Source organism: Alligator mississippiensis, chromosome 1 (assembly GCF_030867095.1).
Source record: "Alligator mississippiensis isolate rAllMis1 chromosome 1, rAllMis1, whole genome shotgun sequence".
Classification (NCBI taxonomy): Eukaryota; Metazoa; Chordata; order Crocodylia; family Alligatoridae; genus Alligator; species Alligator mississippiensis.
In genome coordinates, this window is record NC_081824.1 from 316,446,540 (window position 1) to 316,463,504 (window position 16,965).

General features: G+C 43.4%; 1 long non-coding RNA gene across 1 annotated transcript in view; it reads left to right on the forward strand.

Annotated features, from left to right (window-relative positions):
- LOC132250162 (uncharacterized) overlaps nucleotides 1-16,965 on the forward strand; it is a 34,988-nt gene that overhangs the window by 7,769 nt on the left and 10,254 nt on the right. The window contains exon 2 of the long non-coding RNA XR_009461777.1: nucleotides 2,407-2,454. This is a non-coding gene — a long non-coding RNA (uncharacterized LOC132250162). The remainder of the gene's footprint in view (nucleotides 1-2,406; nucleotides 2,455-16,965) is intronic.

Sequence of the window (16,965 nt, forward strand, 5' to 3'; positions counted from 1 at the left end):
TACACTTCTGCCTGCAGACGTTTGACTGCTTGCTGCTGACTCAGATGCTGCTGTCTCAGTTGAGAACACGGCGCTCTATGAGTCATGCACTATCTCCACAGGCACACTGCTTAAAGGGCATGGTTGAATACTGTCTGTTTCTGTGCTCTTAGAGGCAAGGGGAGTCTTGGGCTGCTGAGTGGATTGTAAGCATGTCAGCAAGTGTTACATCACCTTTTCCTGGGTCCCCTCCTGGCTTCTTTCCAATCACACTTCTATCAATTTATCTAACATAAACTTGAGAGTCTGTAATTCTTGGGTCATTTGTACACTCAGTAAAAAGGGGCAGTCAAATCACATTTTCATGATGATCTGAAAACAGTTGCCACTGCTTTGTCAGACGGTGAGTCATCACAAATTGTTTTATTGTGCCACAGAAGGCTGCTCTTTGCTGAATACGTCACATAGCCACTGTTACTTTTTGAATAGTTGACTTTGTGGAGAAATGTAAAGATATACGAGTTGGCATCACGAAATAGCAGCACGTATGTATTACTTGACTCTTCTATGCATTAAAATCAAAGTGGCAGAAGCTCATTAGTAGTCAGATGAAGTGTAAATAGCATTCAGTGATGGAAAATGGCACCCCTCTGTCTAAGTAGGAGCAGAAATAAGTTTTTTTTTAAGATGAGCTAATGCCATGTGTGCATTCATCCTGGAAATTTATGGCAAGGGTGTATGTTCTAGCTACCATGCTAAAATCATAAATATTTTGCAAAGGCCAATAAAACAAAGACCTCATAACTTACAGATACAATTTTCCAAATCTATGGAGAGGAAACAATAAACGTATATATCACCCAGCTGAACACACACACGCTCCCTGGAGTTAGCTTTCATGGAATAAGGCATACATTTTTCTATTTCATAATTGTCAGGCACCTAATTTTTCAACACATTGTATATAATTACCAAAGTTAGTCTTCCATAACCTTTGCATATAGCAAAGCAATTGTTCTGTTGTCATTCGTAGTACAGTAATAGTCTTTGCTGTGGAAACATGAAAGACAAGACTTGGAGTTAGATTCCATTCATCTTAGCTCTGTAAATGGGCTTTGGTGCCTAACAACAGTTCTATTTCACCCTGCTCAACCCCCTGATACTCCACTAAGATATCTACTTTCATAAAAACTACCATCTTGCCCTTTAGATTAAGTAAAAAAAAAAATAACAAGGAAGAGAAGGACGCACCTAACTTTATGACAGCTTCTGCATGAGGTACTTGGTTATTCCCAGACTTCTAAGTTTCTGTAGAACTTGAGGGGTTCCTGCCATTTTGTTGATCTCACCAAGTATTTTTGGTGATCTCGAATAGAAACAAAGAACCCACTGAAAAAAACATGTGATAGGCTGCAAAAACTGGAAAAAAGTGCGTTTTTTGCATGTATTGTATAGAATGAAATATCAGACACGTTCTTTGAATGAAGGAAAGCCAAATATTAGTAGTTGAATGATAGCTGGTATTACAGTAAACATGTACCAAATGTTGTTTTCTATTCTATGGAAAAGGTAGCTGACTGATCATGTATAAAATGCAATTTGTTTGTCAGAAATTTTCCTTGGGTTACATTTTTCTGATTTATATGAAACTAATCCTTCCCTACTACAATTTGTTGTAGAAAGGACTGAGAGGCAGAGGTACCACTGAAATCTTTCATAATCGCTATTCAAGGGATAAAGCACAAGACAAAAGACAAAGGTCCTGTCTCCTTGTTAGCCATGGATCCTAGCTTCTCATCCTCAACATCACACTTCGGGGGCGGGGGGTGACCAATATGGCACTAGGGAGAATCTTGTAGGCTAATAGAAATATTTAAACAGTTAGCTTATGTGGTTCCTCGTGGGCATTTCCTCGATATTAAGGATACCACCATTTTTCCTATGCACAAAATCTCTGGAGCAAGCTGTATTTCATGCTTCATGCTAGATGGGTCACTGAAGTCTGATAGTCTGACTTATTTTGCTTGGTTCCCTTTGTGTGCTGAGAAGTATCATTTTTCCCCTTAACTAATCATTTTAGATATCTCTATTTCTTTTGAATTAGCAACAATATATAATTAAGAATATTTTGTTGCTGGGCTTCCTCCCTTCCTTGGTTTCCCAGCATTTGTAGCAGACAATGGGTTTGTTGGCTGGCTCCTTGCCTATTAATTCTGAACAATAAACACAAATGTGCTACCAATGTTATTTACCATCCTTTCTGGTTCAGTGGTTCTGAAATTCTTCTATCTGATGTGGGGTCTCCCCTCTTCAGTCTCAGACAAGATATAAAAGATGAGTAGCCAAGATCACTAGATAGAGTTCAGAATTTTGTTCATCTGCCTTATGCTTTGATTCATTATAAAGATCCTGTGTTTAATTTTTCAGGAAGAAGCATCATGGATCCCTATAACTTCAGCAGAATGAAAATTCACAGTAAGTCAGTAAAATATGAAAAGCTTACAAATTAATCATGTCTTATATAGGCCATATATTAAACAATGGTGAATAATATATAATATTGTACATCTTTAATTACACAACCATTGCTGCTGTCACATAGCGCTGCCAACCCAAGAATTTTTTTACTGACAATTTGCAAACATTTTATTGACAGAGAAACTTTGTTACATATTTTTACTGTCAGTAAAAAAAAAAAAAAAAAAAAAAAAAAAAAAAAAAAGTTCTGTGTTGGCAGCCCTATGTGACAGCAGCAATGGTTTTATTCCAGAAGTTCTCAAACTTTTCAGGATTCAGGCACCACTCCATACCTTTTCTGAATTTTGTGGCACCCTAGTTGAGAACCACTGGCCTAATACAGTAAGCATTTGACAAGAATGCAATGTTTTTAGGACTTTGTCCTGCATCCATTTGTTGTCACAGATGCAGGTAAAATAAAAGGAATATAATAAAACCTGTTGGTAGGGCTGATACCACTTGAAAAGAAGCATCCCTATTGCTAAACCAAGGAGTAACCCAGCATCCCAGATGCCTAACCAGTTCTTTCTGTGCCTTGAGTAGGGAAAGGGGAATGGGTGAGAGAGAAGCAAATGGGCAGTGCTGTGTGTAGGAGAAGTGGAGGGGCAGGCAGGGAGGTAGGCAGAGTCTTATCTGCTGCCACTGAACCGTATGTAGATTGAGGCTGTAAAAGCCTTAATTGGATGGAGAAAGGGTTAACCAACTTGTAGTGGCTGCTGCAAAGAGAGAAGATGCTGCCCACTGGCAGTGTAAATAGTTGTGATTAGAGCTGTTTCTAGTCTGACCCCACATGCTCCTCCTGGAAACAGAGGGATGCAGTACAATCCCCCCTTGCTTGCCCCGCAACATGTGGGGTTGGATCAAGAAGGGTTGTGACAATAGCTTGCACTGCACAGCCACTGCTGCTTCCTGATCTGCCTCCACAGGGAGGCATTTAAACTTGTGTGGGACATTTAAACTTGGCCACAGTGGCACCCATGTGGCGCAGCACCTCTGGAAGGAGCTCACAGCATCCTGATTGAGAACTCTTTTACACCCGACTGCCCCCACCCCATGGATTCACAACTCATCCCAAACACTGACACACCTGGCTACGCACCACATTGCCCCCACCAGTCCCCCCATCCAGCCTTACCCCCCTGGCTCTGGTCTCCCATCCTGGCATGGACCCTCAGTGAAGGACTATAGTCTGCCTACCTATGACATTAGTGGTGTTGCAGGTAAAGACAAAGGAGCAGCAGCAAGAGCATGTGGCTTTTTGGGCAAGAGTATGGCAGGGAGCTACAGGGAGCCCCGTGAGCCACAAAGCCCAGAAGAAGAGGTCCCTTCAGGATTTTGTGCTCCTGCTCAGACACTGAGTGGCCTTGCTATGCTGTCTCTGTGCTTCAACACTGCCTCCAGTTCCTTTCTGACCACAGAGCTTGATTGATGCTCTGGTAGATTTCTGCTTTTATGGATGATAGTTTTCCAACAGATTTTATGGACAGGCATATTTAGGCTTGATTTTTCAGGGAGTATCCATAAATTTCATAGATTCATAGATGTTAGGGTCGGAAGGGACCTCAATAGATCATCGAGTCCGACCCCCTGCATAAGCAGGAAAGAGTGCTGGGTCTAGATGACCCCAGCTAGATACTCATCTAACCTCCTCTTGAAGACCCCCAGGGTAGGGGAGAGCACCACCTCCCTTGGGAGCCCGTTCCAGACCTTGGCCACTCGAACTGTGAAGAAGTTCTTCCTAATGTCCAATCTAAATCTGCTCTCTGCTATCTTGTGGCCATTATTTCTTGTAACCCCTGGGGGCGCCTTGGTGAATAAATACTCACCAATTCCCTTCTGTGCCCCCGTGATGAACTTATAGGCAGCCACAAGTTTGCCTCTCAACCTTCTCTTGCGGAGGCTGAAAAGGTCCAGTTTCTCTAGTCTCTCCTCGTAGGGCTTGGTCTGCAGGCCATTGACCATACGAGTTGCCCTTCTCTGGACCCTCTCCAGGTTATCCGCATCCTTCTTGAAGTGTGGCGCCCAGAATTGCACGCAGTACTCCAACTGCGGTCTGACCAGCGCCCGATAGAGGGGAAGTATCACCTCCTTGGACCTATTCGTCATGCATCTGCTGATGCACGATAAAGTGCCATTGGCTTTTCTGATGGCTTCGTCACACTGCCGGCTCATGTTCATCTTGGAGTCCACTAGGACTCCAAGATCCCTTTCCACTTCCGTGCCACCCAGCAGGTCATTCCCTAGGCTGTAGGTGTGCTGGACATTTTTCCTCCCTAGGTGCAGCACTTTGTATTTCTCCTTGTTGAACTGCATCCTGTTGTTTTCTGCTCACTTGTCCAACCTGTCCAGGTCTGCCTGCAGCTGTTCCCTGCCCTCTGGCGTGTCCACTTCTCCTCATAGCTTTGTGTCATCTGCAAACTTGGACAGAGTACATTTGACTCCCTCGTCCAAGTCACTGATGAAGACATTAAAGAGTATCGGTCCAAGGACCGAGCCCTGCAGGACCCCACTGCCCACACCCTTCTAGGTCGAGACCGACCCATCCACCATGACTCTTTGGGTGCGACCCTCTAGCCAATTCGCCACCCACCAGACTGTGTAGTCATCCACATCACAGCTTCTTAACTTGTTCACCAGTATGGGGTGGGATACCGTATCAAAGGCCTTCCTGAAGTCTAAGTATACGACATCCACCCCTCTTCCTGTGTCCAGGCGTTTTGTAACCTGGTCATAGAAAGAGACTAGATTGGTCAGGCACGATCTGCCCACCACAAACCCGTGCTGGTTTCCCCTCAGCATAATTTGCCCTGCCGGGCTCTCACAAATGTGAGCCTTGATAATTTTTTCAAAGACTTTACCAAGGATGGAGGTGAGACTGACTGGCCTATAGTTGCCCGGGTCCTCCTTCCTCCCCTTTTTGAAAATGGGGACCACGTTAGCCCTTTTCCAGTCCTCTGGGACTTGGCCCGTGCGCCACGAGTGTTCAAATATTGCCGCCAATGGCTCTGCAATGATGTCGGCCAGTGCCTTCAGCACCCTCGGATGGAGCTCATCCGGGCCTGCCGACTTAAAGGCATCCAGTTCTTCCAAGTGACTCTGCACCACCTCAGGATCTACGTATGGAAGTCTGGCACCTTGCTGCTGTCTCTCTACAACCCCAGTGAGAGACTTGTCGTGCCCCTCACTTAGGAACACTGAGGCAAAGAACTCGTTGAGGAGTTCAGCCTTGTCCCCTCTGTCTGTCACCAATTGTTTCTGATGTCACCAATTGTTTCTGCAATTTATGAACAGTTCCATAAATTGGAACTTTTCCATCCCTCCCCCAGAGCACTGGGATTGGAAGAGATCTCGGGGAAGGATGATGGCCAGCTACACAGTCAATAATGAGAGCACTCCTTCCCCCGCTCCCCCCCTCCTTACTTTAGTAAGGGGCCACAAACTGAAAATTGAGGAAAAACCAAAATAATGACTAGCATCAAATAAGGTAGGGGACCTGTGGAAAGAAACAGTGTGTCCATATGAAAAGATTGTATCTTAATCCATATGCACAAGTTTGGAGAATATTAAGGTTGCAGGGACAGCAGTATCCAGACTCAACTTTTCAACTTTACCTATGTTCTTTAAATAAAGATATGCTTGTGGATTTCCTAGGTTTTTAAATATTCAAATGGCAAAAAACCCAGAATTGCCATGGATGCCGATGTGTTTTGTCACCAGGCTTGGAACCTTAAGGTCTACCTCGCACACTTCTGCCACTCCAGCAGTTAATGGTAACTGCTGATATTTGCAGTAATAGGTGGGGTGAAGTAGAATTGTACCTTATAAACTAACAAAAATAGATATATCTATCTAGGTCTATCTACTTGGGTTAGTCTATAGGTGCAAATCTACTCTGCCTTTTACTTGAGTTCAGACTAACATAGTTAACTATGTTTCATAGTAATGGGTTGCCAGCTTCAGTGTGGACCAGCGTTAGGGGGAAAGATGCCCTCTCTGGAGTTGGCTTCATAGACATTTGCTAGCAAAAGAGCATTGTGAGACTCAGACATTTTGGGTGGTATTCCAACCTTTTGAAGGGAAGTGTGCTCAGGCTTTTCTCCTCTTCAAGTCTGACCACTTTTCTCCAGCCTCCCAGGCTTTCCCAGCCTGCACTTCCATTCCTCCTGTAACATTTTAGCAGTGAAATTCTAGCATGTTTCTACTGAGCATGAGCAAACTATGATTTTCCTCTGCTTCCCATAGGTACATATATTTTCCATATTTAAGTGAGTTTTCATGTGGCAAAAACCACATCCTTGCCAAAAAAACCCCAATCTCCTTTGCCAATTCTCAAGTCTCTCCACCCTGCAAAGGGGTGGGGTTACTGGACGTTCTCAGGGAAATGCCACTACTTTAGTGTCCACCACCTTTATTCTGGGAAAAAGAGAAATTGTTTTGCTTACAATGTGCTCAAGTGTGTGGAAGAATCATGAGAAATAGTTATATTTAGAGAACTCCTGGCAGTTGGAGAGGAAAGTAACTATTTGTTCCCAAGGTAGCGATTGTGTTTATTTGTGTGGGTTGCATTGTAGGTGCTGTTTTGAATGCTAATGAATGATTTATGTTGGAGTGCAGTTCAGGAGTAGAAGTGGAACTTGAAGGAAGAGTTGCTTAGGCATTGGCAGCTCTTGAGGTGAAGAGCTAAAAAGGAGCCTGTATTTAGATTCAGAACATGTGGAGAACCATACCTGGCACACGTGTTTCTGAGTGCAGGTTTGCAGACTAACAGGGAATGTAACCATTTTGACTGTACCACAGGGCGGAAGCATAATGAGCAGTTCTGTGTCCTGGACAGGGCAGCAGCCACAGCTGAGCTGTTGATGTTGACTTGGCAGCCAGGAGAGCAGCAGCAGTGCCTAATATTTTTGCATCCTCACTTCTGGTTGCAACCCTTCTTAGTTACACTACTGCTGCAGGGAGTTTCTTGGATGGGTTTTTGTGCTAGTATGTCTGTTCCTCATGCAGGAGACATAGGAGATGGGGATGATACAGTCATCACTAGCCAGTAGCATAACATGAATATTTTAGCAAAACTACCAGTGCAAACCCATGTTAATTTTTCTTACTCACTTCTTATATTGTTGTAGGCCAAAACACCTTTCTGAGTTGCTTTGGTTGTATTCATTAATTGTGTTCATGCAGCTTTACAACCATCAGGATCATTTTTTTTCAACATTTATATTCACCCCAAGCAATTTCATAGTGTGAGAGTAGCTCTTTTCCTGTAAATTGATGTATTTTAAGCTTAAGTCAAAAGAGCCATGTTGATTTTTTTTTCAACAGCTGAGGACCTAGTTCTAGATGTTTAGTCCATTTGTGATGCAAAAAATTGATGCTGAGTTTCCAGACTGCTGCCTTAGTTCATTCATTTTTTATGGGTTTCCAGCAGCAGACTGGCTGTATGGCCAGACAAAGGTAGCTGGCCTTTGAATTAATATAAAAGAAATAAAAATATTTTTGATGTGTTTGCTACAAAGAATAGCTTAGAAAATAAAGAGTACACAAAGGCACCAAATTAGAAAGAGTAATAGGTGATTTTTTTTCCAAGTTCTGAGTCATAGAGCTTTAGCGTATCAGTTGAATGTCTTTCAAACAATTGGTTGACACTGTAAACTGGGATAACATGCTGAGGAAAACTCTATATACCTCTTTTTTGCTGTGTTTGTTTTTAAGTTGTATGTTAAATATTATTTTTAATTATATTGATACTTACTTGTCCCACACTTTTCATGAGCTGTGAATTCAAGTAAGCATTTTATGTGATCTGCATTTGTATGCAAAATCTTGTGCATGGAATTACTCAAAAGAATTTCACTAGGAAATAGTTTAATCAGAAATGTAGTTTCGTCAGAATGTAAGTGTATTGTGGGAATGAGTTGGGTTTGACAAAATTTCCATTTTAAAATTTTAAGTTGTTTTGTGTGTAGTTTTATATTTTGGTGAAGGTAATTTTTAAAAATAATTACTTAATATCCTGGGTCTTCATCATCAAAACAAAATGATTCAACCAAAATTTGTTGAGAGCTTTTAGCTGAAACTTCTCTGAAATGCAATTGCCTGGAATATATTGAAATTATGGCTCTTTGTTCTGATATAGAATGAAAACAAATTGGACCTGTTGGAGATTACCTGCAGAATGGAAGGCTGGTTGGTGATCACCAATGTCTGTGTTCTTTGTAGGTGAAAAAAATTGGTGATTTGCCATCTTTAACTGTTCTTGGCATTTTGTGGCTGTTGAAATATTAGAATCTACAATATCATAAAGGTTGTCCTTAGGGTAGAGTGCATTTGGATGTTTGGAAGCACTGATATACCGTGTATGGAATAGTTCTACCGCATAAAATATTTATATGAAGTTTTAAGGGCCTGGCTTGGTGGAGCAAGGAGAATCTATTTGATAAAAATGCATAGAATGATTTTGTCAGGTGGTATATGAAAAACATATCACAGTAGCAGACTTATAATTTGCATAGCTTTTCAATTGTTTTTTGTCTCTAAACCACAGCAGATTAACTTTGTTTCATTACAAAGTAACTCTTATATCCACACCATCAATGCCAGTGGGGCAGAGGTGTAATGATATTCACAACCAAACATGCTATATAACTGAACATACAAATACTAGAACTCTTGGTTCCAATATGATACCGTTTATTAGACCAACTGGAAAATGGCTAGAAAATTGTCCTTTTCTGCAAGCTTTCAGGATCAAAGCTTTCGTTGGGCTCTGGGAAAAGTGTAGACAGTACAAGATGGTAAAAAGTCCCCATAGGTAGGAAATAAACTTCATTTTTGCACAGAGGGAGCTGAAGATGGAAAGCTGTCCCTCTGGGTCCATGAGAGTGTCTTTGTGAGCTGTGTTGAGTAACTCTTTGATGTGTTGATCAGGTAGAATTCCTTCCCTGAAGGTGTCAGATGGGAGGCAGGGAGGTAAAAAAACCGCAAAACTTCCTTGTTGTTCTGCAGTGAAGTTTAAAACCCAAAATCGGCTAAAATTTGGCATCTTCCATGTTTCAGGCATGTACTTGGTAGCCATGCTGGTCTAAGACAAAAAGACATACAAATACTAGAATTCTTGGGTCCAACATGATACCTTTTATTAGACCAACTGGAAAATGGCAAGAAAATTGTCCTTTTCTGCAAGCTTTCGGGATCAAAGTCCCTTCATCAGACACCTCCAGGGAAGGAATTCTACCTGATCAACACATCAAAGAGCTGTTTAACACAGCTCACAAAGACACTGTCATGGACCCAGAGGGATAGACTTCCATCTTCATCTCCCTCTGTGCAAAAATGAAATTTCCTACCTATGGGGACTTTTTACCATCTTGTACCATCTACGCTTTTCCCAGAGTCTGACAAAAGGACTTTGATCCTGAAAGCACGCAGAAAAGGACAATTTTCATGCCATTTTCCAGTTGGTCTAATAAAAGGTATAATTTTGGAACCAAGAATTCTAGTTTTTTGTATGTCTTTTTGTCTCAGACCAACACAGCTACCAAGTACACACCTGTAACTGAATTAACATTTATTAACAAGTCAACTTTATGCTGTCTGTCTTTATGCAACTTTATACTGCTAGTCAGCTGCCTTTTTCACCAAGTAAATTAACTGTGGTGGATAGATTGCAGGTTGGAATGATAATGTTGTCTATGTAGAAATCTGCCAATAATTGATAGCAATAAGGAATGAAGATGAAGAATAGGTGGACCTGCAACTAGTTTTCATCCCAGCTACTATGTGCTGGAAGGTGTGATATGAATCAATTTTGTGACCATGCAAATAAGAATGTATATGGATTTATTTTGTTTTTAATAGTAAAATTGTTGTATTATAATTGGGGCATCACACACATTAATTTTTAGAACAGAATAACACAATGATGACCAAATTTGTATCTTCAGAAACCACTGTGTTATACCTTAACAGAGGTTATAAAATATCTGTCATATTGATCCTTTTGTATGATATTCTTTAAAAACAGAATTTGTTTTATTCTTATGTTCACAAGTGATTATGGCTTTAACGACAATATCAATGCATTCAACATTAAACAGAGGTATGAATCTCTGTAGGCATGGAAGTATCCTTGCAAAATATGCATCTATTATGCTGGCCATTGGGAAGAAATTGGAATGAAAATGGTAGGTCATCTCAACCACTCAGGACGATGTCTATGAGCAGCATGACACCCTGATGGTACCATGCTGTTTGATTAATTTGAGATATAGAGACGGCATTTAGCAGGGTGGTCATATATCAAACATTAGGTTTTCTTGAAACACTGTAATTATAATAAGGTTTTCAGAGACCTTAAAACCAGAAGAGACAATTATGTTAATTTAATCTGACCTCCTGCATAATGCAGGCTAGAAAACATTTACCAAACATTTCTGTGTCAGACCCAACACTTGGTTCAGATACTACATATTTTTTCTTAGGAAGAGATCCTGGACAGGTTCTTATGCCACCTTATTCAACTTCTAAGTGGTGTCTAGGTGTGCAAGTGCAAACTTGTTTTATACCACTCAAGCCCCTGAAAAACTGCTATCACAAAGGGTGGTGATTTAGGTTTATGACTAAGATGAAGGTACAAAAATAGATGTGTTAGTATTTTTTTCGGGACTGAAGCAGGATGGAATAGAATAGCACTTACAAGCTATTAGTTGGAGTAGGAGCTGGCTCCTACTCTCTATTTTAAAGGCTCAAGTAATGGAAAATACATCACATTCTTAAGTGGTTCCAATGATCAATTATTGTCATGGTTAGAAAATTGCACCTTCTTTCTAGTTCCAGCTTCCAACAGCTTCTCATTATGTCTCTTTCTCTTAGATATTAAACAGCCATCTTCTTCCTCACGCTGGCGCTTGTACCTTGTAATCAAGTCATCTTTTAGCCTTCACTTGCATGAGCTAAATTGACCAAGCTTCTTTTGTCTTTTACTTGAATTCATCTCTTTAGAGATCAAATCTTTTCTCTAGGTTTTTTTTCTGCTGTTTCGTAAAGAGGAAATGTAGTTGCATTATTTTCATCAAGTTTTCTTTGTTTGCATACTGGTAGAGTCCATTTAAGTACAAACAGATTAGTGAACATTTATGAAATTAAAATATTGCATTGCACTGACCAGTCCCTGGAAATCAATACATGGGCTTGGTTTTCGACATGCAAGTCACAGAAAGGAATCTTATAACATATGACTTTGTATGGTGCAGGTATTGATAGTAGGGAATGGAGAAAGTGCTTGACAGGCTGTTCTGGTAACATATGTCCATAGTATTGGGACACAATCTTCTGCTGAAAAACAAATTGAAGTGCTTGGCATGGGAGTTCTGATAGGGTAGCGGTTCTTCTGGAAAGACATAGGACCATCTTAGGAGTGCTTAAATAGTTTAATGGAAGGAATAGTGAAATAATTCCTAAAGTTAACTCAGCAGACAGAGCTGGTAGGTCCACATACATACTTAATGGTGTGTCTACATGAGATGTTTACTGCAGAGTAGACCAATTCTCTCTGCAGTAAACATCACATGTCTACACATGCGGCCCTTTTAGGACACAGGAAACTAATTAACTTTTTAGAAGAGTAGTACTTTTTCATGGACAGAAAAATAGGGGAATTTCTCATGTTTCAACCACTTTTAATTGGAGTCTGCTTTTACCAGAAGTTTCCTGATCAGGAGAACCATCAGCCTTGCTGGTTCATATGCGTATAAATGTGCATGTAACATGGAGGGACAGCTGCATTCATGGATAAATAAGGAGGATGGGGACCATCAGTCTTGTTCACACCACATTGTTGAGTAGTTGGATTCATATTTGAAGTATCATTAAAGTAGAAAACGTGACTAGCATAAAGAGCCAAACTAGCTTTGTCTTGGGACAACACTTGTTTAGATGTACATATAATATTTTTTTGGGGAAAAATCCTATGTAATTTATTGCAGTTTAGTAGCCAAAGCTCAGACTGCAATGAACTACAGCCCTGATCTGTCCAATACACTTTGACTATAATGTCCACTAATATCGTTTAAATCGGGGGTTGGCCACCTTTTACCAATGGTGGGCTGATGTAACACAGCCTGGCCCTAAGGTTGCTTGGATTCCAGCCACTGCTGTATCCTTTGCTCTTGATTCCTCCTCTTACTGTATGCTACTGAATGCTACTGGTTCACCAGATCGCTCATTTTCCTCCTTTGCTGTGAAAGCTGCCAATTACCCCTAAGTGCCACTGTAAGCCAGATCATACATTGGTTCATAGATTCATAGATGTTAGGGTCGGAAGGGACCTCAATAGATCATCGAGTCCGACCCCCTGCATAAGCAGGAAAGAGTGCTGGGTCTAGATGACCCCAGCTAGATGCATATCCAACCTCCTCTTGAAGACCCCCAGGGTAGGGGAGAGCACCACCTCCCTTGGGAGCCCGTTCCAGACATTGGCCACTCGAACTGTGAAGAAGTTCTTCCTAATGTCCAATCTAAATCTGCTCTCTGCTAGCTTGTGGCCATTATTTCTTGTAACCCCGGGGGCACCTTGGTGAATAAAACCTCACCAATTCCCTTCTGTGCCCCCGTGATGAACTTATAGGCAGCCACAAGGTCGCCTCTCAACCTTCTCTTGCGGAGGCTGAAAAGGTCCAGGTTCTCTAGTCTCTCCTCGTAGGGCTTGGTCTGCAAGCCTTTAACCATATGAGTGGCCCTTCTCTGGACCCTCTCCAGGTTATCCGCATCCCTCTTGAAGTGCGGTGCCCAGAATTGCACGCAGTACTCCAACTGCGGTCTGACCTGCGCCCGACTGAGGGGAAGTATCACCTCTTTGGATCTATTCGTCATGCATCTGCTGATGCACGATAAAGTGCCATTGGCTTTTCTGATGGCTTCGTCACACTGCCGACTCATGTTCATCTTGGAGTCCACTAGGACTCCAAGATCCCTTTCCACTTCCGTGCCACCCAGCAGGTCATTTCCTAGGCAGTAGGTGTGCCGGACATTTTTCCTCCCTAGGTGCAGCACTTTGCATTTCTCCTTGTTGAACTGCATTCTCTTGTTTTCTGCCCACTTGTCCAACCTGTCCAGATCTGCTTGCAGCTGTTCCCTGCCCTCCAGCATGTCCACTTCTCCCCATTGCTTTGTGTCATCCGCAAACTTGGACAGAGTACACTTCACTCTCTCGTCCAAGTCGCTGATGAAGACATTAAAGAGTATCGGTCCAAGGACCAATCCCTGCAGGACCCCACTGCCCACACCCTTCCAGGTCGAAACCGACCCATCCACCACGACTCTCTGGGTGCGACCCTCTAGCCAATTTGCCACCCACCGGACTGTGTAGTCATCCAAGTCACAGCCTCTTAACTTGTTCACCAGTATGGGGTGGGATACTGTATCGAAGACCTTCCTGAAGTCTAAGTATACGACATCCACCCCTCCTCCTGTATCCAGGCGTTTTGTAACCTGGTCATAAAAAGAGACTAGATTAGTCAGACTTGATCTGCCTGCTACGAAGCCGTGCTGGTTTCCCCTCAGTATAATTTGTCCTGCCGGGCTCTCGCAAATGTGAGCCTTGATAATTTTTTCAAAGACTTTGCCAAGGATGGAGGTGAGACTGACTGGCCTATAGTTGCCCGGGTCCTCCTTCCTCCCCTTCTTGAAAATGGGGACCACATTGGCCCTTTTCCAGTCCTCCGGGACTTGGCCCGTGCGCCACGAGCGTTCAAATATTGCTGCCAGTGGCTGTGCAATGACATTGGCTAGTGCCTTCAGTACCCTCGAATGGAGCTCATCCGGGCCTGCCGACTTAAAGGCATCCAGTTCCTCCAAGTGACTCTGCACCATCTCAGGGTCTACGCATGGAAGTCTGGCGTCTTGCTGCTGCCTCTCTACAACCCCAGTGAGAGACTTGTCGTGCCCCTCTCTTAGGAACACTGAAGCAAAGAACTCATTTAGGAGTTCAGCCTTGTCCCCGCTGTCCATCACCAATTGTTTCTGCCCATTTAGCAGGGGTCCTATTCCTCCCTGGGCCTTCCTTTTACTCCCTATATATCTAAAATACAATTTCTTGTTGTCCTTTACTTGGGATGCCATCCTCAGCTCCATGGTAGCTTTGGCCTGTCTAGTTGCCTCCCTACAAGCGCGAGCAGAGGAGGTATACTCCTCTTTGGTGATCTCTCCCTGTTTCCACTTTTTATGTGCTCCCCTTTTGGCCCATAGGCTGCCCTGGATTTCTCTGGTCAGCCAAGGAAGCCTCCTGGCCCCTTTCCCTCTTTTTCCTTGCATTGGGATTGTCTCCCTTTTTGCCCGAAGGATCGTTTCCTTAAGGCACAGCCACCCTTCTTGGGCTCCCATCACTTCAAAATTCCTACTCTGCAGTGCGTCCTTGACTAATCGCCTAAGTTCATTAAAATCAGCTTTCCTAAGTCTAGCACTTTCACCCTACTACTTACCTTACCCACTCGATGTCTTATGAAGAATTCTATTATTAGGTGATCACTGTCCCCCAGATGGCTACCGATCTGTAGGTCCCCTACCATATCATCCCCCGTTGCCAATACCAGATCCAGTAAGGCATTCCCCCTAGTGGGACCGTGTACCTCCTGTGTCAGGTGGAGGTTCTGTACACAGGTTAGAAACCTGCGTGAATGGTGGGACTTTGCTGTCTGCGTCTCTCAGCAGATGTCTGGGTAGTTTAGGTCCCCCATGACTACCGCCTCCTTAGTTTTTATGGTCTCTGAGAGCTGCCTCAGGAGCCCCAAATCTAGTTCTTCCCCTTAGTGTGGGGGTCTGTAGCAGATCCCTACCACCAAATCCCTTTCTCCTTGCCCCCCATGTAACCTAACCCACAATGCTTCTACTTCCTCATCCTTCGATTCTGTCTTGATGAGGGTTGATGTATATTGATCATTGACATAGAGCACAACCCCTCCCCCTTTTTTCCCCACCCTGTCCTTTCTGTACAGCCTTTAACCCTCAATATGTACCGCCCAGTCGTGGGACGAATCCCACCAGGTTTCTGTTAGCCCTACTAAGTCATAGGTGTTTTCTGCAAGCAGGAGCTCTAGTTCATCCTGCTTGTTCCCCATGCTCCTAGCATTAGTATATAGGCACTTTAGCCCTGTGACTGGTGCCTTTGCTGCCCCCCAGCTCCGAATCCCAAGGGTCCCCTTATTTCTTACCTGCTTATTGCTTACCTGTGCTGTACTGCTGGCCGTCCCATGGCTTGCAGGTTCCCAATGTTCTCCTTCTTCAGGCTGGGCTGTCCTTGTGGGTGCCACATGGTTTGGTGGTCCACAGCTTCCCTCGGCCTCATCTTCCCCTCCCCCCAACGAGCCTAGTTTAAAACCCGCTGGATGAGATCCGCCAACCTAGAAGAAAACACACGCTTACCTTTGGGGGACAGGTGAAACCCATCCCAACTGAGCATGTCCCTCGTCGTGATGTGTGAGTCGTTGTCCAGGAAGCCGAAGCCTGCCTTGGGACACCACTGCCGAAGCCGCCAATTGGTCTCTCTAATGCAGTTCTCATGCCGTCTTCCGCGTCCGTTCACTGGTAGGATGGAAGAGAATACCACCTGTGCACCGAATTTCCTCAGCACGCCACCCAGAGCACTGTAGTCCATCATCAGGTGATCGGGGGTTCTCCTGGCTGCATCATTAGTACCCACATGGACTAGGACCATGGGGTAGTAATCGGTGGGCTTAATCCTGGCCTGGATTACTTCCGTCATGGTAGCGGGCAGGATCACCTCACTTTGCAGGATGGATTCAGCCCAAGGGGTGTAGATTGCTAAACCCTGTTTTAAGCAAAGTCTAGGAACTGCACCAGGAGCACAGGCCTGTAGGGATGTAATAATTTATAAGCTGGCAACACTCCATGGTTCCCACACCTTGTCTCCTATGCTTTGTCAAGACAGTTCTGGGAGAAGTTGGGAATCTCTTGCATGTCTTGCATGCTAGCTTTAAGCAAGTTAACTGAGATAGCAGTAAAAACTTAGCCATGGAAGCATGGGCTTTAGTTGCTTACTCAGAGCCCTGCATTGATTTTTTGCAACTCTCACTGGAGCCTGTGTCACTGCAGGTATTACAGCATCCAAGTTAGGTTGCTCATGCATGTCCACACATGCAGTAGTCACTCTTCTGGACTGCAGTATAAACGTACCCATAAAATTTATAAACGTATCATTGGTATTACAGGAACTGCATTCATTTTGCCCAGGTTGGCTGTACAGTACTACACTTTTGGAGCTATCTATTGAGTGAGATACATGTTACTGACTGGGAAGATACTGAAATTAGTGGTAGCTGGCATTTCTAGCACCTTGGCTCAAGTCTCTGCTTGGCTGCTTTGTGCTGTCTGCATCAGGGGATGAGAATATGACATGGGTGCCAGAATCGAGAGCAACCTAACTTGTCATATGGGAGCACCAAACACCAGTATTTG